This window comes from Haliaeetus albicilla, chromosome 22 (genome assembly GCF_947461875.1).
Source record: "Haliaeetus albicilla chromosome 22, bHalAlb1.1, whole genome shotgun sequence".
Taxonomy (NCBI): Eukaryota; Metazoa; Chordata; class Aves; order Accipitriformes; family Accipitridae; genus Haliaeetus; species Haliaeetus albicilla.
In genome coordinates, this window is record NC_091504.1 from 20,304,099 (window position 1) to 20,328,910 (window position 24,812).

Below are 24,812 nucleotides of genomic sequence, written 5' to 3' on the forward strand. Positions count from 1 at the left end.
AGATGCTGGTCAACATTTTGGTCTTTGGTATTTGGGTCACTTGTGATCAGTCTGCTTCCAGCAGCCCCCCCTCTTGCTTATGAACCAGGCTAATTTTTGTCTGTCAGAAGGACGGAGCTTAATGGTCAGACTTGCTTTAAATCCCTGGGTAAAATTCACTATGCAGGAGGTCAGACTACAGTTACAGTACCTTCTAACCTAGAAACTCAATGAAATCTTCAGACTACATAACCAAATGTTAAATTTGGATCATTTAAGCCATCTTCAGCATGTTTAACTGCATCTGATGCACTTGCATAGTATGAAACGAGGCCACTGTTATACACATAGTATTTATATACGAAGAAAAGCTTCCAGCCAGGATGAGCTATTAAGAGACTGCGATGCATTTCTCAGCCAGCGTGGTGGAATCCCCGCTGCAAACAGATGCCGAAACCGGGGGAGAAACAGGGCAGGGACCTCCCGGGGAGGGACACCTCGGGGGTCCAAGGACCGCCGTGCTCGTGCAAGGAGGTAGGGCAACACTTGCCCTGCAGACCATGGGCAGAGCAGATTTTCTCTGCTCTCCATGCCAGTTCTTCTGCCCATGGGACTTCGGCACAGGGTCCTTGTCACCCTGTCTCCATCCTCAAGCACTAGGATGCGTGTGTGTCCATGGGTCAGCCTCCCACCAGGTGTGTGCCCATGTGTGCAAAGGCTGCTGGGCAGCACAGGGCGGAGGAGATGGGGCTAATTCCTTCCTGAGACTCACAAGGAATCGGCTTATGGCCCGAAGCTCTGATTACTCTTATCTTAGCCTGCATGATGGTAACCACATCCTGAAATTACCCGGCTTTTTTCAAAATCCAGGGGCTGGTTTGGACTCGCCTGACCGACATGAGCAAATTCCAGCCCTGCTTTCACCCCCAGCGGGTTTGAGGAGCTGCGAGTCAGCACAGACCCAAGGCTGAACTTGGGGGAGGAGGTTTGAACCCCTAAATGCACCCAATGGGAAGTGCCTGGGTGCGATGCCCAATCCCACCTGCCAGACCCGATGGAGCCCTGTGCAGACCAGCACCGCCAGCCCCTTTCCAGCCACCACGCTGGAACGGAGTGCTCAGGCAGACTCACCTGCTGGGATCCTGGCAGCTAACATGCCTCTGAAATGGCTGGCAAGGGATAGATGCTGTCAAGTAAAACATGGAGCGAAATGTTCGGCTGATGGGATTAAACTGCGAATCCCACCTGTCTGTGGCACGAGACGCAGCACCACACTCTCCCACCTGCCGCCACTCCCCGTCTCCCGCCGCTGCCCACCAAGCCCACTCTGCTTGGAAATTAAAGTGGGGAAATCAAAGTCCTTCTCCCCCCGCTCCTGCTGTGCCTCTCAGCCACTGACATTAACACCGAAATGGCTGACATTAGCTTTGAATGGATTTTAATAACCCCCTTGCAAGCTTGAATTACCCACGCAGCATGAGGTCCGGTGTGCGTTTGGAGACCTGGTGACCAGCAGCGCGTCAGGGGCTCGATCAGCTCGCCAGGCTGTGGACACGGGGCCAAATCCGCTCGAGGAGCTGTGGTGGCTTTTGCCCATCCAGCCCCTGGCACAGGACCCTGGCATCTGCCTGGATCCTGGAGAGCCGCTGCTCTGGCACTTGCTGCCTGCAAGCGTCCTGCCACCAGTGGGTCTGCAAGGGGCTTGTGAGCTTCCCAGCACTGGGGATACTGGTCCGGGTGGCCACCTCCATGGGATTTTTCTCCTCTGGGGCAGGGTATGAGCTGGGAACCCCCCCAGTGCTATAAATGAGAGCAGCCCCGGCCCCTACCAGCACGTGGCATAAAATAGCAGCCTTGGTTTAGCAGAGCACTGTGGATGGAATGCTAAATAAGATCATGCGTGGCCCAGCTGAGACTCCGGACTAGTGTATGAAAATCTAGCAAGAAGATTAAAAGGTGTCCCCAGGCAGAAGAGGGTATTTATTTCTTTCTTTGTGGCTGAGACGTGCGTGGCATGGGACTCACAGGGACGGTGACCTCCCCTGAGCACCTGCACGTGGGCAGCACTGTGTCCCTGCGGGAGCTGATCTTGGGGACATGGCACTGGCCAGAAAAGCTCCTTCTGAGATGCAGGCGGACACGTCCGATTTCCCCTCCTGCACTGGGGAAGAGCATCCCGCCCAGCATCTTCACTGCCAGCCATGCAGCTCCTCCACAAAGGGAAAAACCTACATTTTCCTCCTCTTTTACAAGAGCGAAAGCTAAGAAAGATTGTCAGGTTGTTCTCACTTCTGGAAGATGAAGGGCCTGGAAAAATGCTCTGAAGTTACTTTTCCTCAGTCAAAGGTCCCAAGATCTGAGTAAGCAATGCAGCCTCCTTAGCTGGTCACAAAATCTCAGCACCATTTGGATAAGAGTGATGGTTTCTCACTGCTGTCGAAATCCACATTTACTTCCAGTATGGAAACAGGAATATCCACAGAGGTATGGACATCAGATCACAGCTGGGGTGGGCCAGCAGCTTCTCCAAGTCAGGCTCAACAGGGGATATGAAATCATCAGGCACTTTAAAGAACTGAGGACTAAAACCAACCCTTTAAAAAAAGTCCATGATAATGATTGAGTTATATTTAAGAGACTCATTCGTACTAAGTAAATGCAAATAGTTTACATGGAAAATATTTCCCATTAAGCTCATTTCTACATAAAATGCTAACAGATTGAGATTATGACTCTAATGATTATTTTTATTGCTGGTTTGCATTTAAATGGCATAAACTTCCCCCTACTGTTCTCTCTTTGGGTTAAATCAATAAAACCTATTAAGAAGGTTCGTCTTCCTCTAAGATTCCTCCCTCTCTTCTTTCTGTCTCATCAACACTGGTGCCCTTTTTATCCACCCACCACCAGAGATTTTTCAGAGCTGCCTCCACGATATTGGTGCCGAGGATTTGAAAATCCCCTCTGGCGGAGCAGAGTGAATTTGGTCTTTGCTGAGACAGGGGGACTACAGAGGAACTCAAGTGCTGTTTCCTCTCCTCGGCTTGGGCCATATTGCAAGGAGATGCGGTTGGAGTCAGCTCTTCTCTCCTCTTAGCCTCTCTGCTCCTGTTTTAATGGAGAAGCTATACCTATCTGTATACCTATACTTCCTCAGCTATGGATGTTCTTGTCGTGCTCCTTCAAAGAGTGGCTGTGGCTCACCAAGCAGGTGCTGGATTTCTGTTTGGAGAGGAATTATCCTGGTATATACACAGCGAAAGCCATTAAGATGCTGACCTTTAAATTGGGCTTCTTCCTGCTCATGTAGGGAGGAGGTGGGTTGAGTGCCCAAATCTTATTCATTTTAATGACAAATCCCTCACATGGAGGCTTTGAAATGCTCTGCTTTAATGCAATTCGCTTCCCTCTGCTGCAGCTTGGCTTTACTGTGCAGGGGATATCTCTGCTTCCTCTGCATAGTGACAGACCCTATAGATTTGCTCCGTAACTACTGTGCCCAGGTACCATCATGTATGGATTTATGAGCTTAGGGCAGCGCTAGTGCAGGGATCTCCATGCTCCTTAATCAGTATCACTGACCTTTCTTTCCTCCATTACTTTCAGCATCACTTTTTTCTAGCTTAATTTGCATAGGTTTCATGTTATCCATGTTTTTGCTTTGTCCCTGTTATCCTATTACCCTGGATAATCAAAGTTGGCTGTAATAGAAACAGCAGAAACAATTTGCTTACCCTTCTATTACAAGATATTCCCTCTACTAAGTCTGAGAATACCTGCAGTTCTGTGGTAATGCTAATTAACTGTGCATACATATAGAAAGTAAAGCAAACGGCACTGGGATCCTTTGGGATGGTGGGGATTAAAGAAAGATAAGATATTATTCTCCTCTTTCTCTGTGCTTCAGTGTCCCTACCCTCAATGGAAATTGCTTTGCACTTATAGAATAAAATGTAATGCTTGGTGGGGGGAGTCACTGACTCTGCAGAGAGGTGGAGTTGGAAGGAGCAGATTTCCCTGCTAGCAAACCCACTACGAAAGTAATGATCCTCCCCGATGTCTTGCTCCTTGTCCCTATTCCCAGAGGGGGGTAGGATGGGGTGGTCTTTTTCCCGTGCTGGTCCCCAGGCCTTGGAGCCTGGTGGTGCTGGGCAGGGTTGTACATGGGCACTGATTCCTTGGGGCTACAGCTATCCCCCAGAGCTGGGCTCCAGCATCAAATGGGTGGAAAACCTCCTGTCCAGCCTCAAGGGCTGGTTGAAATAGTAGCTGTAAATAAGAATGCCCATTGCAGTGCAGGGTACCTGCTGTCAGAAGTGGCTGTTGCATTCATCGGGATGCTCACATATCCTTCCCGCATCTTGGGGCAGCTGACGCAGCAGCAGTTTCAGAGCAGGCCAAAGTCCTGGGGAAAATAAGTAAGACAGTAATGAGAGAAGGAAAATCATCACGAGGGGAGATGCAGTGGCAGGACAGGTTGCTGGTACTGTCCCAGCCACCCCTCTTCATTTCACACTGCACAGTGTCACGGGCTTCGGCTCGCCACAGCCCATCCATGAGGATATGTGGGGCAATCTCCCACCATTTGCGTGCAACATCCTCTAAAAGCCTCGCATGAGGCTTTCTCCTAAGTGTCAGCCAAACGAAGAGTGACTTACACAGCCAGGCATGCGTGAAGGACTGTCAGAGCTCTCCGTGCAGGAGAAATCCCACTCAAGTCCACCCACCAGCTCCTTGCCGAGCTCCCCAGCTCCTCTGCCAGCAGTGTGGACAGACACCCCCAACACACCCCAATGGAGCATCTGGGACCGGTCCTGGAGCCGCGAGCCCAGGCACACTGTGTCCCTGGGTCTGGACCCTGTGCTACTGCCACCCCCCCAGGACAAAAGCTCCAGGAGGGTGGTTAGACAGCCCTAGCTCTCCTCCCACCCCCAAAACTGTGAAGAAGCTGTTATTTATCTGTGCTCTGATAATCACTGTACCTTTGATGCAATACTCATGTTTGGGATTTTACCACGTCTCCTCCAGGTCTGTCAAGGAGCTCTGTGCAGCCATGACTCAGAGAGAGGCATCAGTGGAGAGAGTCTGTAGCTACAGCCAGCAGCTGTCATGTGGAGGGTATAAATAATGTATACGCACATATATATGCATGACCCATGAGCTCAGGACCTTCCCTTCCTGAATGGTACCAACTCCTTTAAAGGATCCCCGCATCATGCCATGGCTCTGGCCATGCCAGAGGACTCAGATTACGCGGGTGTCCCCCACATCTGCCCGAGGTATACAGGGATGGGCAATAAAAGGGCTGACAGGGGGGAGGGCTCAGTGCTGCAGGTCCCTCCTTGCCAGCTTGGAGCAACGCAATAACTCCTTCCTTGTTGCTGAAACCTTCACTGCTTATTGCTCACCATCATTTCTGTGTGTGGTTTTAAGATTCTAGGTACCAAAGCGCCTTGCTCTGCTCACAAGCCTTATGGTCAGCAAGATGCTTTGAAACTGCGCCCATGGTATTCATCCTTTAAAGCAACCCAGGTGCAGGTTGTTGGTACAGGGAGCTGCAAAGGGCTTTTAAGGTGGTTGGGTGCTAGCCAAAGAGATTTGCTGGTGCAGTCAGGGCCCAAGTGGCTGCACACCGAGGGGCTGAATGGAGCTGTGCTGTGCCTTGCGCTGCAAAGATGCAGGTGCATCATTCTAGCAGAGAGCTCAGTCCTGAAATACCTGAACCTCAGCAGAAGAAGGGGGGAGACTCAGATTTGAGTGCTGGCTGATGTCAGCCCCAAAATCAAGCCCTTTGTCTTATTGCCAGTCATCCGAGACATTTTGGTTCTGATCAGGCAGCGTAAGCTTTAATTGTAAGAGTGGGTTTAAAAATGAAAATATAACATGAGTTTGACTCGTAGGAAGGGATGCTTGGGATTGGAGATGGGACAGTTTATCACTATGGGCAGTTGGGAATTTCTTGTTGATTTTACATAGCTGAGGCAAAGGTAAACTTCCTATTAACTTCCCTGAGAGACTTCATAATGATTTGACCCCTAAAATTAAAGATCTGGAGCTAAGCGGCTGGGCTACCGACTCCAGCGCAGCCTCCGCTGGTGGAGTTCAAGCAGCGTGCTGAAATAGCCAGAAGCTTTCAACAGCAATTGCACTCAGTGCTGTTCTGTCTCTTCAACTCCTGACATCATTTGGGGGAAAAAAAAAAAAAAAAGGCAAAGGTTGAATTCACGGGCTTTGTTTCTCTGCAGTTCAAAGGATACAACAGCCTGGATTTTAATTGGCACCAAGTTCTCCCGACTGGTACCCGGGGCAATCCTGAAGACTGACACCCAGCCAGGCAGGCGGAGCGGCAGCCAAGGGGGGAAGGCTCTTTGAAGTGCTGGGTGCCTGCCACCCATCTGCAGGTATTCAGAGGTCTCCTCGCCAGAGTAGCACTGATCCGGAGGCAGAGGAGCGTTGCTTCATTTCTGATCATTAATGCAACGGTCTTTTCTCCAGTTTCCTTCCACTGATCTTCTCTGTGCACAGTCCAGGGGGAGCCACATATTGAGTGGTTTGTGCTGGAGATCACAGCGCAGAGATAATGAAGATATTTTCTTACCCTTTGCGTTTCCTCATGGTGCGGATCAGCCCGGTCTCACTCCTCTGCCCAGTGCCGGGTCCAGAGCCCACAGGAGGTGGTGGGAGACAGATGCTCTGCAAGGTGCCGGCAGGGTGGGCTGCGTGCCCCTATGGAGAGAAGCAGGAATAGCTCAGGCTGCGGTCACCCACAGTTTAACCTTGGCCAAATGGAAGTTGTCAGTGCTGACATGCAAACCTACTCTGGTCTGTGGAGTGCAGGAAACTCCTGGGACGGAGGGGGTGTCAGCCAGGGCTGTGGGGTGGGCTTTGCTAGGGGGGCCCTGGGAAGTCAGGTCCCAGCCCGTGACAGTCCCGTCCCTCCGACAAGGGTCACAGGGAGTCTGTGTCACCTGTGTTCCAGGAGCAGGAAGGCTCTCTGGACAGCAGCTCCAGCTGATGATTTAATTAATGCTTAGAATGGGGTCCCACCTGCTCCTCTCTGCAGGTTCAGCATCGCTCCCTTCCTGAGCTGGCTCCTGGCTTTGCATCCTGCAGGCTTCCCTGTCCCTCTGTCTTTCCTGCTCATCTATGATTTGAAAGCACTTTCACACGTGCCCTCTGCTCTGTGCTCGTTGTGCTCCATGCATATACCTGCTTTGCCCCAGGAGCCTTTATCGTTGCCACCAGCAGTCTCAGTAAGTCCTGTGCAAGGCAAAAACCTCAGCGAAGTGTTCTCAGCCTGCCTGTCCCAAGCCAAGCTGTAGCTATCAGTCCCAAAAGCCCAGTGGGATAGATATAGTTATTGCTAGGAAGCTTTATATTTACCACGACCTTCCTGACATTACAGTAAATGCATTTCAGAGCCCAAGAAGTGTAAAAATAAACTGCAAGGAAATCAAGACAGCTAATTAGCCAAAGGTTACTGCTGGGCTCCATGACTGTCAGCCCTTTTGAAGTTCTCCTTCACACAGGCAGATGTGTGTGCAATGCTGCTGCTCCTTTGAATAAATGTCTTGGTTCCCAGAGTGGCTTCATAGCTGGATGTGACTAAGCACATGTGAGGCTTGTCACAGCAAGCCTGGGCAGGATGCTCACGTCCTTTAACCTTGCACTTCTCCAGCACTGAAGAGCATCTTATCTCGTGGAGTGGCTGATCAGTGTTGCGCTACCTCCCAGCACCTCGTGAGCAGGGGTGAGCTGGGAGGTGAGGAGAGGCCAGAGAGCCACATTTCTGCACAGTCAACCCTCCATCCTGGAGATGCTCCTTCCCTTCTGGCGTCCCTGTCCTCTACGCTGTGGTCACAGTGGAGGAGATTGCTGGTCCGACAGCTCTGGCTGGGCTGAGGGCTGCACCGGTCATCCAGGGTTTGGGTGGTCCCGTTGGGGTGCTGCTCCTTGGGGATGAGGAGCCTGGGGAGTGCTGGAGCACATCCCCCAGCACATCATGGTCTCACCCCGCATGTCCATCATTCCTCAGGATCTGATACTTTCCTGAGGATAAGCACCTTGCATGGAGCCGCAGGTACACCAGACATCACAAGAGAAAGGGGAGTGGGGGTCCTAGCTGAGCCGAGGGCTGAGAAAGGGGTATGATTGCCATGCCGAGAGAGGCTGAGCAGGTCATGACAGAGGCCTAGCTGGACTAGGGTGCTGTGTCCAGAGGGGTGTTTTGTTCATATTTGGGCAGGAGAGCCCTGGAGCAGCGAAGGACCTCTGGGACTTTGAGCCGTGTCCCTTCAGCCCAGCCATCCCCCAGCCCTGAGCTGTGGCAGCTTTCTTTTCCCATGCTCCGAACTGCTCCACACACACATCAGGCAGATTCTGGGCACAGTGACCTTATAGGTAACTCCAGCATTATCTCTGCTGCCCTCTCCCCTCTCCTTTTGGGTTTTCCTCCTTCCCCTGTTCTGCTTCTTTTGCGCTCCATTTCCCCTTGGAAAACCCTCTTGCAGCTCCCTCTTCCCTCTCTGCAGGTTTCTCCTCTCTCCCCCTTTCCTCCCGCTGCTTCACTCCCTCCTGCTTGCGGCTCGTGCTGAGTGTCATGTGTTTGCTCAGCATCGCTCCTCCTGGAATGTTAATTTGCTGCTTGTTTCCTTATAGACTTTACACCATGAGTTGGGGCTTTGTGTGCATGTGTGTGTGTGATTCAATTAAACAAAACACAATAAAATCAGGGAAAACAGAGAGAGACACAGACAGGCAGCAATTCCCTGCTCTCCGAGGGCTAAGCCTGTCTGCCTGTGAGCTCGGCCCCAGCACGGCTTTCTCATGTCACCACATGGGTTTGCTTGTAGCAACCCTCCGGATCTTGTGCTTGGGGTTTCCAGCCCTCCGCCAGGACCCTGGGACGGCAGCTACTTCTGCTCTGCTGTCAGGATCCGGGACTGCTCCATCAGATGAGAAGTGAATCTGAAAGGAGTTGGCTACTTATTTCAAATAAGCCCTGAAAATGCTGAGGTGTCTCCAAATACTCAGCCTCCTCCATCCCTCCTTTCCCTCTGCACAGCTCAGTCCCTGCAGCCCTCAAGATCCTCCAAACCTCCCCTTTTCCCCTCCAAGCCAGCAACTTCCCTGCTCCCTGTCCTGCCCTACCCACGTCCCTTGTCACCCTCCTGGGAGCAGATTTCTAGGACCAAGCTTTCTCGCACATCACACCTTTTTCTTGCAGTGCAACCTGAAAAATAGCAGCCGTGCTGTGGTGGGGTTCGTTTCCTTGGCTGGCGGGCTTCCCTCCTGCTGCCCTGTGCCCTTCTCTGCCATGCCCTTCCCTCCCTCGCTGCCTTCCTGCCTTGTTTTCTTTTCCCTTTCCCCCTCTAATCCATTCATACCGTGAATGTATGCTTTCTTAGCATCCTTTGCTCCCAGTCGTCTCCCTGGTAGGTTTCTCGCCTCTCCCCATGCGCGCGGGTGTGGGTGTCTCTCTCCTGGAGAGACAGTTTCTGCTCACTCGTCCCCAGCTGGCTCCCTGGCTCTGCAAATTTATTCTGTGAATCCAGCCTCTTCCCCCGGGTGAACTGCTCAGCTGTAAATCTGACGGCTAAAGTGGGTCGTGCAAGTGGAAGGAGGTGGTCCCGGGAAGGGCAGAGGGAGAGCATGCACGAGAGGCCACCAACACCAGATTACAGGGTGGGTAGGAGAGGAGAAGGCAAGGGCGATGTTCTTAAAAAGTGAAGATTTCAAGGGTTTTTAAAATGCACATGAAATGTGATTAATGAAATCCTGGCACTTAATCCCCTCTCCTTAGGAAAAAGTACTGACAGCAGAAATGACCCCCGCTTCCCGATAGCAGCCCCTGCCACGCAGAGCCCTCCCGGGGATGTGAAAGGTCACGCTGTGCCATCTCCGCTGAGGTTAATGTCCCTCTGAAATCCTGGCAGGGGTCTTGTGCTTCTGAAAGGGAAACGTCCCGAGGAGGGCAGACTAATTAATGCATTGGGGCATGTGCCTGTTCAACAGGCCAATTGCCTCTTGCCCAGATACCCACCAGCCACCCTCAGGGTGGGCTCTAGAAATGTCATAGAGAGATGCTCCGTGCTTTGAGCCTCTGCCCTTTGTCCCTTCCATGTCACGTCAGAGCTCCTTCTTTCATATTTGGAGGGCTCCTTCTAGTACCAAGGGGTGATCCTTATCTCTGGCCAATCCAATGCTTATTTAAACAGCAGGAGGAGATGCTGCTCCCCATCCTCTGGGTCGTGGCCATGGTGGTGGCTGTGAGATAACCCTGTCCCTGACTCCTGTCCCTGGTGACTGCATGCCCAGCAGAGGCAGGATGGATGTAGTAGCCTGCCCCACCTTAGTTTTGGCTCCTGGCTTTCCCAGGCTGAGACTGTCCTGTCACTTAGTCCATGTGGAGCTTCTTGCTGAGTGTATTGGTTTTATGCGGCAAGGTTTTGGTAGAAGAGGATGGTTTCGATCTATCGACATCTGGGTTATGGAAAGTCAAAAGCTTTCCTCGTGTGCAAGCCCAGGCCTGCAGAAAGGAAGGCGACAAGCTGCCTTGTGGAGCAGAGCACCAAGGGACTGTCCACCTTCCTCCTGAGCTTGACCAACGCCTCCACATGGGGATCCATGGTCCCCACACTTCTGTCCTCGTGGACCACACACATCCGCAGCACAGGAATAAATTTTAGCTGACAACAGTTCTGCAGAATTTACCGTGCATGCAGCCAATGCACCTGGAGCCATTCCCAGATGTCTCTCCTCATTAATGCCCCCTTAGCAATTTTCTGAGGACCAGCATCCATCTCCAGCATTAAAAACAGTCCTTTCTTCTCTGATTTATGGATATTAATCCATGCCAGCAGGCAAGAGGCATGACATGTCTACATAATATATTCATTATTAAATTGTTTTTGTTCCTTTCCTTTCTCCTCCATCTCCAAGGCTGCACCTTTCTTATCTCTCAGTAACATTTGAACATGCACTCTGCACTCAGAAAGACAACTTCCAACATGGAGCAGTCAGCATCACTTAGTAGGTCAACCTTACAAGTCCATGCTCCCTCCCCAGTAGCCACACTCAGACTCTGGCAGAGAGAAGACCCTCTTAGCCCCATCTCCAAGGGTATGGCTGCTCCAGTGCTGTGCTCAGGGTAACTGCTGGTGTGGCCAGAGCTGTGGGATGCTGTCAGTCCCACGTCACTTGTTCCGATCGTAACACAGGACAGACCAAATGCATGAGCTTGCTGGCAGCTGTGCCTGAAACAGTGCCCAGGCAGCGATCCAGCGAGTGTTAGTTTCTTCTGTAGTCATTGAGATGCTGGCTCCAGATCAGTAATGGCTAATGCTGTCCAGCCCTCTGATTCAGGGACCAAAACCCAGATAAAATAGTGTTAGCTCCACTGGCTTCAGTCTCCCACCTGCCTAAGCCATGCTTCTGGCTCTGGGTTGGCGGCCACCTCCACAGCACGTTTCTGACTTCTGAAGTGCCATGCTGCTCCCAAAGTACGTGGCAGATTAGAATTAGCAGACAGCACTTGGCTTCTAGTGATCTCACCATACTATGGCCTGGGAAGAGAGGAAAGAAAGATCTCAGGATCTTGGCATGGGGCTGCTTTCATTTTCCTTTCCCGTGTCTGTGTTGTAGGACATCTCAGCCTGCTATGCACCCTCTGGACAGCCCTTAGACTCCTTGTGGTGCCCTGGATGACGTTTCTGCAGGGCATAAATCTCAGCCCACCACTCTAAGTGCCTCAGGGGCAGCACCCTGCAGGAGTGGTGGTTATCCCCCTCCCGTGCTTGGCTGCTGTGCCCTCTCCCAGCCCTGATGCCCCGTGGCAATGCTCTTCATCCTGCTGAGATGCACCCTGCTCCCCATGGAAATTTCTGCAGACCCATCTCCCTGCTCCGGTCGCTTGTTCTGGTCAAGGAGTGGAGGGCAGGCAGTTTTGGGGATCCCATCCCTCTACTTCCAGGCTTTGCTGGCCCCTCAGCACGTTCATTGCCCATCTCTGGACCTTGCTATTGGCAGTGTGACACCTCTGATAGGACAGTGAGGTAGAGTTGTCTCAGCTATCCCCCTTGATAACCCAAATCCAAGAAGTCCCTGCAGCTCATACGCCTGCCCACCAAGCTGCCGTGGACCATACCTCTCAGCACAGTACGTTCATGGTGGCAGGTGCCCAGTGTGCGCTCGTGGGCTCTGTGCACACCAAGTCCTCTCTGGAAGTTGTGCTTTTCTCGATTGCTTAATAGGAATTGAAAGACAAGCTTACCTGAATGGCTGTCCCCCTCGCAACACAGCCTGTCCCATCCCACTCCTCAGCTCCGCCCCAGACTAAGCCACTGGTTTCTCCAGACCTCCTGTCACCCTGCCGTAAAACAGCAGTTAGAGGAAAACAGCGCAACTAAAAACTGATGGCATCTCTCTCCCTCGGCAGCCTGGTATAGCTAAGCCTCCCCCAAAGTTACGTCTCTCTTTCTCTTGCCCGTAGCTGAAGGGATTGTCCCCGTTTTACACTGCCCACACGACTCTCCCCATCCCCGCTGCAGCTCTGTGCCTCCTGCAGCTCCCTGGGAAAGAGATGAGGGGAAGCAGCAGGACGTTAGCAACTTCAGGAGCTCAAGAGCAGCTTGAAAAATATTTGTGTTCTTTTCGTAAGAATGAATCTGTCCCAGTGGTAATAAGGCTGCTTTTGTTCAGCAGGCTCTTAGCAGTGATTATTGTTGGTTTTCAATTTAAAAACCAGACTGTCTATTTATAATGTATAGTATGTGGACTGAGATTTTTTTTCTTTAACCTAGCTTTTAAAACATGCTCTGAGTTCCACTGCTGACAATCCAAGGAAGCAGAGGGGTATCTGTCACCTGCAGATCCCACAAGTGAAAGGATAAACAAAACATAATTAATGGAGCAAGGCTGCAGCGATGCTTTGGGGAACTAGTGGAAGATGCCAGAAGGGAAGGGTCTGGGGCTATAGCCAGGAAGTGCTTTTGGTGGTGTTGGAAGGGCTCTGGACACAGGTGCCGAGTACTTGGACTATCTACAGCCACACCGCTGTCTTTTTCTCTCTTGTCCAAAGTGGAGGTTGATCAGAGCTGACATCAGCACCATCCGCAGTGTCCTCAGCACAGACACCAGGAGAAAAGCCAAACTCCGGTCTGTCTTTGGCCTGGCACTGGCTCCAAGTTGGCAAAGACCTCTGAAAAGTAGCTGATGCCCCTGGGTGCTGAGGTGACGGTGAGGAGGACGGTGGTCCCAGGGGTGCAGTAAGGGACCCAGCAGAGCACTGCCATAGGTTCTGGCCTGGGCTGACAAGCTCTTGCATACATAATATGAACATCTCTACATGCTTTGGGCATTGGCCCTGCATTGGCCTGGCATGGCCCCTTCCAGTCTAACAGCATGGATTATGCTGGCATGCCAGCCCTGAGTGCTAGTCAGCTAGCAGGGCTTGCTTTGATTTGGCAATGCAAGATATTTGGAGCATCCTGGCCAAGGATTCTTCAGCACAGAAACGTTGTAAGATGCAGACACCAAACAGCTTGTTGTAGCAGTGTCGAAGGCACTGCTTTGGGTGCTGTTGAATGCTGCCATACAGGGCATGGGCTGTTTTGGCACGTTGGTGCATTGCTTTCCATGCGCAGTCCAGCATCACCACCAGGACTGAACAGAAGGGAGAATTCACACTTGCATGTGAATGACCCAGTCCCTGTTGGCCAACCTTCAGCTCACCTCTTGACCCAAGAAGCTGCTTGTAGCAGACTTTGCTGTAAACAGGTCTCCTGCAGGCCAGGTTGCCTTGAGTTCACAGCCAAGCTGGAGGCCATGGCTCTGCTGCCTCTGCCATGCTGAGGCTGCCGTTTGTTTCCCTTCTTACTGCAGCTTATCTGACAGTGTTTCTGTCTCCATTTCCCCACACAGCCCCTTTTAGTGCCACCGTTTAGTTATTTTCTTAATTAAATATAGATTATGGTACTGGGAATAAGGGATTATTACTTATTCATAAGCTACTTAGATTTTAAAGTGTGTGCAGAGCAGGGCTTATCACACATCTGTGTCTGCATCGTTACCATGTCAAGGGCCGGGGTGAGCTCCTACGGCTGCTGGGGCTTCACCTGAACCTCCCTCCTCTTCTCTCTTCTCTCCCCATGGTCTCCGCACCCGGAGGAGCTCTCCCATCTCTCCCTTGCTGTCCCTTTTCCACTTGAGGCTTGCCAGCCTTTTCCCAAGGAAACCATTTTCACTGCCATCTCCCAAGCTATTCCGGCCCCTCCATTACACCTCTGCTTTGCCCCCTCCCCAGGTTTGTTTGGATTTCTGTCCCGACGTCTTCCCCAGCCCTCCCGCTGTGCCTCCAGCTGAAGCTCAGTTGTTTCACCTGCTCCCCAAGGAAAAACAGGGTCTTATCAGGAGGCAGCTCTGCAGGAAGTGATTTTTTGCAAAGTTTTCTAGGAAATTCCTCCCAGTACCTGGGTAATTGTTGACTGAACTTCAGCCCGCCCCAGAGGGCAGGAGGAGGAGGGGGAGGCAGGGGAAGGTGCTGTTGGAAAGCTGATGGGAGAAGCAGAGGGAGGAAAGCGGGATGGGAAGGTAGGTGTTGTTGTAGGTCCATAATGCTCCCCCAAAGCCTTGTGCTTCTTCATGTGCCCAAGCAGTGGGGTTAGGACTGCTCCTTCAATCCTGGGACAAGCAGCGGCTTCCCAAGCCTCTTTCTTTGCCTTAAACAGTGGAGCACTCCGACCTTTGGGCAACAATAATAATAATAACAATAAAACCATCTGACCTGGTTTGTGCACACCAGGGTGGACTTTTGTCTCTGTCTTAGTCCATTTTTTGCTGTCCCCTAATAGTGCTGTTAATGCCTGATGCTGCAGGGCTTCTCCTGGTCTGCTGGTGAGCCCCCAGGTGGGAACAGGGCAGCTCATCACATGCTGACACGAAAAGAAGGAGGGAGCATTAAAACCCAGTGCTCATCTTCCCTCTATCCTCCTGGCTCCAGGGCTGTCCCCGAGCCTGCAGCAGAGTCCCAGCATCTCTTAGCAAGTATCCCTGCTCTCACCCTCGGGGACCCATTAGTGTTTCCATCATGCTCATTCCATCTCCTCCTGTTGCTTCTGCACCTTCCCTGGCTGAGAGGGCAGCGTGGGGCCGTTTCTGTGTGAGCCAGCCTGACACCTCCATCCTGCACTGTCCCCATGCCTCCCATGTAGTTCTTTCTCACTATTTTAAGGACTAATGCAAAGTCCCGGCTTGAGAGCCCTGAGGACTAAAGACCTTTTGTCCACAGAGCAGATACAAGACAAGCAGCTGCAAGATTCCTCAGAGCAAAATGATCTTGATAAATTGGAGAAATGGCCTGAAATCAATACACTGAAATTCAATAAAGTCAAGTGCAAAGCGTTTCACTTAGGAAGGCGATATCAAAATCGCAGATATAAGATGGGGAAGAACTGGTAAGCCAGCAGGAGAGTGGCCAAGGCTCGAGCAGTGGAGTAGCCCTCAAACTGAGCAGCAGACAATAACCTGATGCTTTAGGAAGGGAAAGAAAAGGCACATCTTGCCCGCAGATGTATTAATAATCTCAGACGGAAGACAGCGAGGTTATTTATTTGGCTCTATTTAGTGCTAGTGAGGCATCAGCTGGAGACATATATTTCCAGGTTTGGCCATCACAACTTTAAGACAGATTCAGACAAATTGAGGGAGTTCAGAGAGTTTGGAAAACATGCCCCGGGAAGATGGACTGAAGGAGCTGGGTTTATGCTCCAGGACAGAGACAACTGAAGGCGGGGGGGGTGTGTGTGTGTAACATTCATCCAGTGTGGAAAAGGCAGTTATAAAAATGACAGTGATCAATTGGTTGAGGGTTGGACAAGCTGTAATAGGCTTAAACTGCAGCCAAGAGGCCTTGGGTTAGATGCTCAGGAAAAGCTTCCTAAGAGCAAGGCTGGCTGAGAGCCAGCACAGGCTGTAAAGGGTGTGTGGGAGGGCGTCAACGGCCAGTTGAAGAAGCATCTGCATGGAGGGCACTTCCATGCAAATCCCACTCTCTCTCCCACCGCAGGGATGAGGTTTCGCCAGCACCCCAGGCAGGATTAGCCATGTCCTTGGGGTTAACAGGCTGAGACAAGCAATTTGCTTCATGTTGTCTCATGTCCTCTTACCAGCCATACCAGGTCTTGGCCAACCTCCCAGTGCCCGCAGGGGTTATGCCCAATTCATCCCACCCACCCAGGGTCCTGCCAGCTGTCCCCCTCACACGCCAGGGCAAGATGCTCCCAGCCACACTTCTGCTCTGGGTTTCTTCTGTTGTTGGACCACAATTTCATTTCTGTCCATCATGGAGATACCTAAAGAGCCTATTCAGGGTCTAAGATTGGGGGAAAAAGATGGAGACGAGCATGACTTTGCAGTGAGCAAATTACCAGGTTGACTTATTCCTGTATCTTACAGTACCGTCTGAGAAGGGTCTGCACCACCCATCCCTTTGATGTGGCTGCAGTGACTCCATGCCTGATCATGCTGAAACCTTTAGGATTTGGCTGTCATGACCAGGAGCACCTAGATATATCTACACACACATTAAATTCATCCACTCCTCTGTTTGACTTTTACTTACTTACACCGTGAGCTGGAAAAGCCAGTAAAAGAAACCAGAGACTAAAGTTGTCAAACCAGGTGTCTCCAAGGATGCTTTGCTGTTTGAACTGGCCACACATCCCCATGGCCTCAGCCCCACTGACTTGGTTTTCGGTAATTTGGTGGCTAGCTGCAGGCCTCCTCCAGATCAATACCTCTCAATTGCATTTTTTGATCATAATTAATGTTTGCTGCGTAATTACATTGATTTTTTAATGTACTCTGAGAGATGTGGGGAATTCATAGCCTGAACATGTGAGCGAGGGAGGGGGTGAGACGCTGAAGCTTGCTGTGCTGAAGGGGAGAGCAACGGGGGCTGCACCAGGGATGTGCAAGGAGGGGATCTGCTCAAATACCCCATGTTACACGGGGGCATTAGCAAACTGCAGTGACAAAGGGCTGGACATGGAAATGTTTGCACTGCCACTCCTTAATTCCCCGGCAAAACCGCTCTGATGGCCCCTGTTTTCTACCTGCCAGCCCTGGCAAAGCCCGGGGAAGGCTGGTTGTCTGCAGCCTTGGCAGCCCTGTTTCTACTACCGAACTCAGCAGGGAACAGGATTTTATTTATTTACCATGTCACAGTGGGAAGAGGGATTTCAGGGCAGCCTGAGCTTCCCAGAGCTGAGAGAAGTGGATAAAAACCTCCTCCAGCTTTGTGCAGGGAGGATCCTGCAAGTAAGAAACCTCAACCTGGGCACAGCCGGAGCTGTGTTCCCTCTGCTCCTTGCTCACTCCTGCTATGAGCAGCTTTGTCATGAGCGTGTATAAATCTAAGAGGCACCTGTAAGCCTCCCAGGGTGCTTTGTGCTTTCTGAACAGCCAAACTGTTATAGCCAGCACCTGCTCAGCAAGCCCCAGGAGATGCTGCAAGGAGGCAGCTTTTGGTAGGAGCCGTCTCAGCACCCAAGGCTGTCAAAACCGTGAGGATTTGGGTGGCAACACCAGCAATGAGCTTAAGGCTCCTTTTACTCATGGTACAAACCGCTTGGCAGGTGCTGGGGCTCCAGACCTCATGATGGAGGAGAAGGATTCTGGGCTTTCAGCCACCCAGGGGTGTCTGCTGCCTTCTGCATTTGCTGTGGCAAGGTCCACAGCTGGCAGGCTTGCAATGCCAGTGCTGCAGCAGCTCCCCATGTTTCATGCAGCAGCATGGGTGGTGACATCCCCAAGCCTGCCTCTGGGATGCTGCAAGTGTGCAAACGTCTGTTAGAGCACAGATGCGCGTGGCCGGTCCTTGCAGCTATCCCATCGCTGTCGTGAAAATGGCAGGGCAGTTTGTATTCCTGTTGCTGACAGCCCCCTTGGGCTCAGCAAATACCAGAATAGTAAGTCACTGCCGGTGGCATGTGCTGCTGTAAAGGGCTGGTGTAAGGGGGGGACGAGCCTTGCCTGAGCCCCCATCAGAAAGCAGGCGGCTCCCAGGCTAGAGCTGCAGCCACAAGGTGGGTGCCTGGCAAGGACTGGGGTGCAAATGCTGCGCACGGTGCTGATGGAAATGCCAAATCCCCTCTGCACCTCCTCTGATCGTAACACCAGAGCTGGGTTGGCAGCCCAGCTGTCCATGGGAGCGCCAGCAGGCATTTCTTCGGAAGAGGCATTACAAACTCATCACCTGCTCATCTCCAAGCTTTCCCCTTGTTAGAAGGGATGCCTCATATTTTTTTCACGGCATCTTGTTTTGCATCACCTGTTAATTATGTGCCCTCCAAGGATCATTCTTGCCTGAGCAGTTCAGAGGAGGCCACGTAGCACCGGCTCAGCATTGCCCAGATGAGAACGCTGTGACAATCGCTGCTGAAAAGCAGCCTTGTTGCGCACAGGTGTTATTAAGCAGCCACAGATGTTATATATTTTTTTCAATTAAAACCCCATAAATTAAAAAAAATAACGATGCAAGCATTATGCAAGGCAGAGACAAAGGAGCGAGCCATCAGCGGCATTGTGCTGGTCACGCTCGCCGCTCTGGTCGGCAAAACGCTCAGCTGGTCAAACAATGCGGCGGCTGAACATCTGTGGGGACTTTGTGTTACAGCGCTGGTGCGAGGAACATTTGATTTCTGCATTGGCGAGGGGCCTTCGGTCTCGCTGCTCCCCCTTCTTCCTAGCTGGCGTTGGGGAGAGGTAGGGCCAGTCCTGGAGCTGCGGCCGTTGGCGGCCACTCCTTGCATTTGGGTGGATGTTGCAGGAATTGGAAATTAGCCCTTTAAGTAGGCTGCGAGCCCATTGGTATAACAAAAGTTTTGTCTTCAGGGTTTGAGAGCTGTGGTGCATGGAGGTGGCTCTCCCTTCTGTGTTGTGTGCGTGCCCTAAATGCAATTATTTGGCTCCTACCATGTCTGATATTATTATTGTTCTTGCTATCTTTGGTACTTTTATGGCCCCATCACCATAGTAACTGAGCATCTCAAAACCCTGTGAGGAGGGAATAATATTATTCCCATTGTAGAGTTGGGGGAAGTGAACGACAGCAAGGCGCAGAGCTGGATATGCAGGAGGACTGGGACAAGTCCATCCATGGCCAGGGACCTGGGGTTCATATTCCTACTACTTCCAATTTTAAGCAGTCACCCTAACTTTTCCTGGGCCATGTTTCCATCCCACTTCTCTTCCTCCTGTCTTGAGTTAGCTAAATAACAACCTCCCACCTGGAGCTGCTCCCTCCTGGGCTCTCTCTTGCTGCTCCCCCCTGCCCCGTGGACCACCAGCCAACGGGCACTGCCCAAGGCGGGGGAAGTGTTGCTTTGCTCTGCTGAAGACCTTTTATTTTGCACAGACTATTTGAATGCATCTCAGGCCAGCCCCTGCTCAACATGTCTTTAAATATTGAATGAAAAACGGAGTAGCGTCAGAGCGAGACATGTCAGATTTTCTTCCTCCCTGACCTATTCCAGACTAATTTCCACCCTGGGGGTTTAGCCATTTTTCCTGAGAGACAGCTGGTAGAGATTCAGAAAGAGGGATTTGAAACAAAGTCTTCTGCAGCACAAGTAAATGATTCAACAGGTAAGGGTGGTGGCCAAAATCCTGACCTGGATGTCCACCTACCTGCCCATGGTCAGGCTGTTGTCCCCTTCCCTGGGCACCTTCTCCCAGCGGGATGAGGCTGCTCCCTCCCCAGCTTCCCACACCGCCAGCTCCTGGCTTACGGCTTTGCCATCACGTTCTCCGACACACCAGCTCCTCGCTGCCTTCCCTGCCTCGGGTCGTTCTGGAATAAAACAATCTTCAATTATTCCTCTCCCTTTTTTCTCCTTTTGTGCAATATATCATTTTTTAATTAAAAAAATGCCTTGTGGAAGTGTAACGGGCTATTAAATGTTTTGGTCCATAATTAACATCAAACCCCTGACTTAAAAATCTTTACGGATTGAGTGAGCTCCATTAGCTGCTACATGAATAACGCTGCGCAACTCTCGGAGGTCCCATGGGGTTCAAATCACCCCATTTCCCCTGCAAAGGGGAAAAAAAAAAAAAAAGAAGGTCCTCACTGGGGACTCGCTGCTCCTCTCCCTACAGCCACCGCATCGTGGGCCACCCTGGGGTGAGCAAAGCCTGCCCTGCGCCCAGCTCTTCCCCACGGGAAGGATATCAGAGCCCCGTGACAGCCGGAGTCCCATCTCTTTGCACAGGGGAAGGCAGGATGCGACCCTGAAGGAAAGTTATCTCCCCACACAAATTGCTCCCTGGGAAATACAGCAGCGGCATTGCGAGCAGCAGGGTGAAGATAGTGATGCGATATCTCTGGTGGCAAAACCCCATCAGCAACGACAGGCACGGCCGATGGGGTGCTCTTGCAAGCAGGTGGCAGCGGGCATGAGTTATTGGGGACTTGCAGCACATTTCCCACCCTCCTTCCCAGCTCCCAAGGGAAGGAGAGGAGTTGGCAGGTTGCCTTGTGGTTTTATACTCATGCTGGCAGGTTGGAGACAAACTTCATGCATAGAGGAGAAGACAGCAGGGTCCTGTGTGTTGTCCCTGAAGCAAAAAACCCAGCAGGCACCACATTTTGGCTTGTGCCGGAGGTGGCCACAAATCACTGCCCAGTGCAAGCTGCTCCCCACCTCCAGCCCAGGTGTAGAGTGTCCAAAATGTGGGCCTGGGGCTGCCCAACTTCAACAGGTCATTGATCATCAGTACTGATGCATGTCCCAGGCACACGCTCGCCGCCTTCTCCAGAGGACTTGAGGGGTTGAGAAGGTTTGAATCCCCTGATAATTCTCAGCATTTGCTATTATAAATTAATAGCATTTCATACCCCTGGATCACCATCCAGCGTTGGCTCTCGGCAGTAGTGACACATCTGTTGGGGCTGCCGGCAAATTTCAAGCGTTCCCATCCACGCTTTAAAGGTGGAAATAACATTGGAGCTGAAGTACTGGTCCTTGATCCTGCTGGATTATGGATGGCCAGCTCTTGATTGAGCAGATGAATGCAACTGCCACCTTGCCAATTTATGGCATTATTCCTTCTGGGCATCTCCACTGGCATGTTCATTATGGACACAAATTTCCTCACTTCTGTATTCTTGGCTTTCTGAATGAAGCTGGAGTTAGGAGATACTGCTGTTCTCATTAGGTTTCCGCTGTGTACTTAGCTATTAGCCTGCTCTTGCTAAGCAGCTCTGGACTGTCTTTTGGGCTTTGGTTGTGCATGGAATGAGCTGTCAATTCAAAAAGACTTGGCCGTATTTCATAGCCTGGCTTTCATTCAAATACCTCATAACAGCAAGGACATCAGAAGCAGACACTCTCCAAGGTATGAGAAGATGGTTGACTTTCAGCATTCTTCTGTTTTTCCCTTGTGCCTAAAATGAACTTTTCCTTGAAGTAAAGGAATCTTGGTCCACCTGGGACAAGATCCCACTGTAATCCCCAGTGCTACATTGGTGTGGCAGCTTGGCCATCCTCTGTGATCCGTCTTAACCTTCCAGCTCCAGCTCTTGGATGAGGAGGAGAGTCTGAGGATGAAGGCCAGGCTCTAGCGCTGTGGAGGAGATACTCATCTCCCAAGCAAAAGCTGCTTGGGAGAGCACCACCCCATGAACATGAACAAGCAAGACGTGCTGCCATCGTGTCCAGAAGCTAGGATGCACCAGAGGCACAACTAAGGCAATCGCAATGTGAGAAAAGAAAGGCAGAAGCAGGCTTGGCATCATGGGCTATGTTAAAATGAGTCCAAGTCCCGGTGTGCCCCCATTGTGGTGTGGGAGGCAGCTGGGACCATCTTCCCCTGGGCAGGGCTTGCCTGTCCCAGAGCATCCTGGGGGGAACCAGAATGATATTTTAATAAGCTAAGTATTAGTTGCATCCCCAGTTCCCTCCTTGAGACTGATGCTGGGCACTGAGGCTGAAAATTAATCGCTTACAGGGTTTTCATTTTTTTCATAATTTCTTCCTTTTTCTTTTCTTTTCTTTTTTTTTTTTTTTTGATTGTCATTTCAGCTGTATTAAACTTTAAGTCAACAGAATATGGGATACACAGCAGGGATTCTGCTGTCTCCCTTCTGGTCTCCTCCACTTCACCAGCCCCAGCCCTGTGGGTCAGCAGCAAGGTTTGCTGCACATAGCCAAGAGCCTGTGGAGAAAACAAAGCTGGGGGAGAGTCCAGTTTCTGCTTCTTTGTTTTCAACCCTGCCCAGGAGTGGTATAAACTCAAATAGGCAGTGCTTCAATCAAGCTAGCTTCTGCTGAGTCAGCTCCATTTAAAACAGCCTTTCCAAAAGACTGCAAGTCTCAGAAACCCCAGCCAAGATTTTATGGGTAAATATAAAATGAATTAGGAGGCAGGTTTTAAAATAAAGGATTGCTCTTGGAATCCAGGGGTAACAATAATTTCTCGCGAGAATGCAGTATCTCTTAATCTTTAGCCCAAAGGTGCATGCTCAGCAGCGTGGTGGAGGCACTGCCAAGTGGAAGTGAATAGAGCTGCTCTTGGACACCTTGGTGGAGATGCCCCATCCTGGCCGCTGGCACACCGGCTGCTGCCCAATGTGGGCACATCTGGGTTGGAAGGAGCCCTTTTTTGTTTTCTTTTTGCCTCTCTGGTAGCAACAGTCCTCCAAGCTGGTTGAAAAACATCTCAAGGCAAGTCTATTCACTCAGAAACTGGTGATTCAACTCCACCTAATTGTTTGGAGGGGAGAGATTGATTTCATTGATGTTTTCAGCAAGGACATTATCAAACAGGTTTCATTTGGACGGTGTCATTTCAGCTTGTCCATGCGGTGTGGCTGGGATGCTCCACTTTGTGTTGCAATAGAGTGGCTGAAAGAGATGGGGGGAAAAAAAATCCATTTTGAAGTATTTCTTCACTGCAAGAAAAATAATCCAAAATGTTGACTTGTGCCCCCAATCTAGCACAAAATAAAATTTTTCTATCATGGGAGTTCTCACAAGCCGAAGTGTCTGGGCTTCATCCGGCCAGCTGTAGTGATTGCTGCAGGATCATCTTGTTTTGGACACTCTGGGAGGACCAGACATTGGCACCATAGGGACATGGAGAGGATGCAATCCTGCCCCAGCACATCCCCTCTCCCTATGGATGTTTGCCAACCTGTCTCCAGTGTTTGTGTGTTTGTAGTGACAGACCCCTCCATCTCCCAGGTAACCCACTGCCATGGTCCATGAGCTGTTTTTGTCCTGATGTCTAACCTGACTTCTCTTGCTGTAATTTAAGCCGATTATTTCTTGTCCTGTCCACCATGGACATAAAGAACAGATTATTCTCTTCCCCTTGGCAGCAGCCTTTTAAGCACCTGAAGACTGTTATCACATCTCTTCTTCCATCATCTCTTTTAGGTTAAATAACCCAGTTCTTTCAATCTTTCTTTGTAGGTCATGTCTTGTAGACCTCTGATCGTTCTGTTTCCTCCGCGCTGCCTGCAGCAGCGCCATCTCCTTTTTGATGTGAGCTGCCAATACCAGAATCTACTCCAGCATAGACCTCACCAGCCCTCAATGGATGAGAAAGATTATTTTGTGAGTCTTGTAGGCCATGCTGCAGCTCATATATCCCAGGGCACCGTCTGCCTCTTGATGCGACACTGATATGTCGTGTTCAGCTCATGACCCACTATAATTCATAGACCTTTTTCTGGGGAACTGCTGCTGATTGTTTGTAGGCTTGGTGTTTCCCGTGGGGTTTTGATGTGAATAGCAAAAGGCAGGAATGAAGTGTCCTGAATGAAGGTTGCGTTCTTTTGTACTTGTCGGTTTCCTCCACATCCTGATTTTGGTGTGTTCACGTACTCAAAGCACACCTTTGGTCAGGCTCTTGACTAGGCTGTATGATACCTGGGTTGGACGCTATTCAGTCGATGCTGAAGAGGCTTTATTGGTGATCCTTTAAGTTGCTGGCTCCCATTGCCTCATAATTTCTAATGTTTTATCTCTTCTATGCATGTCATTTCACGGTCTAAAACATGCTTGTGTTTAACACTGGATAATCAGCATTTTATGCAAAAAAGATGAGATTTGTAATTTTCTGCAGTCCACAGGGCACTGAAAAGCAGACCAGCATGGCCTGGCCCAATCCCCCAGGAGCAATGTTTAGAATGAGCTGGCTGTTTTTCCATGACTTGATTTTTTTTTCCCTTAGAAACTGGAGGTTTCTGTTCAGAAGGACCCACTGGTGGAAAGCTGAAGGCTGGTCCCCAGGGCTCCGAGCTAAAGGGACTTACTGTGGGGACTCCAGACAGTCCCAGGGGAAGCACTTCCACCACCCAGACATGGAGTCAGTCTCTTGCTCCCAATGAACATTTAAATCATTCACACGACATGGAAAGCCACAGCCCCAGAGATGGGGCAGGACTCGCTGCTGCTCAGTGAGACAAGGGGAGAAAGAGGGGAGGGAAACCCCCATGGTCCAGGTGAGCCTCTGAGCCTGTGTCAGAGCTGACCTTTCAGCAGACCTCTCCGCCTGTCCTCCTCCCCTGGGGCTATCCTGGTATCAGCATTGTTCTCCTCCAGCACTGGAAATCCCAGCCATGGGAAAGGTCTTGAGGGAAGAGAAATACAGGTCACTGCTGGGACAGACTCTCCAGGCAAGGGAGTGCATGCAGAGGTACTCAGGTTATGATAGTAATTAATGTGGACATTACTGGTAATGGCAGAGCCGGTGCTTTAAGTAAGCGCACGGAGGCAGGAAATGACCCCCATCAATTTTTAAGATCTCGGCTGTTTCAAGGGGCAGCT

The 24,812-nt window shown here is 50.9% G+C and overlaps 1 protein-coding gene and 1 long non-coding RNA gene across 5 annotated transcripts in view; one reads left to right on the forward strand and one right to left on the reverse strand.

Annotated features, from left to right (window-relative positions):
• ELFN1 (extracellular leucine rich repeat and fibronectin type III domain containing 1) overlaps nt 1-24,812 on the forward strand; it is a 109,705-nt gene that overhangs the window by 63,642 nt on the left and 21,251 nt on the right. The window contains exon 1 of one of the 3 annotated variants that reach the window (XM_069810259.1): nt 6,292-6,380. The exons of the other annotated variants lie outside the window; for them this stretch is intronic. The gene's annotated coding sequence lies outside the window, so the exon portion shown is untranslated. Of the gene's footprint in view, nt 1-6,291; nt 6,381-24,812 lie in introns of those variants that run through there. 3 annotated transcript variants of the gene reach the window in all.
• LOC138690545 (uncharacterized) lies at nt 2,468-9,567 on the reverse strand. 2 transcript variants are annotated; one of them, XR_011329344.1, is made up of 4 exons: nt 9,366-9,567; nt 4,962-6,705; nt 4,284-4,384; nt 2,468-2,573 (listed from the first exon to the last, which is right to left on the reverse strand). It is a non-coding gene; the product is annotated as an uncharacterized lncRNA (long non-coding RNA). The 2 variants fall into 2 exon arrangements; XR_011329343.1 differs by having other exon boundaries at nt 4,284-6,705.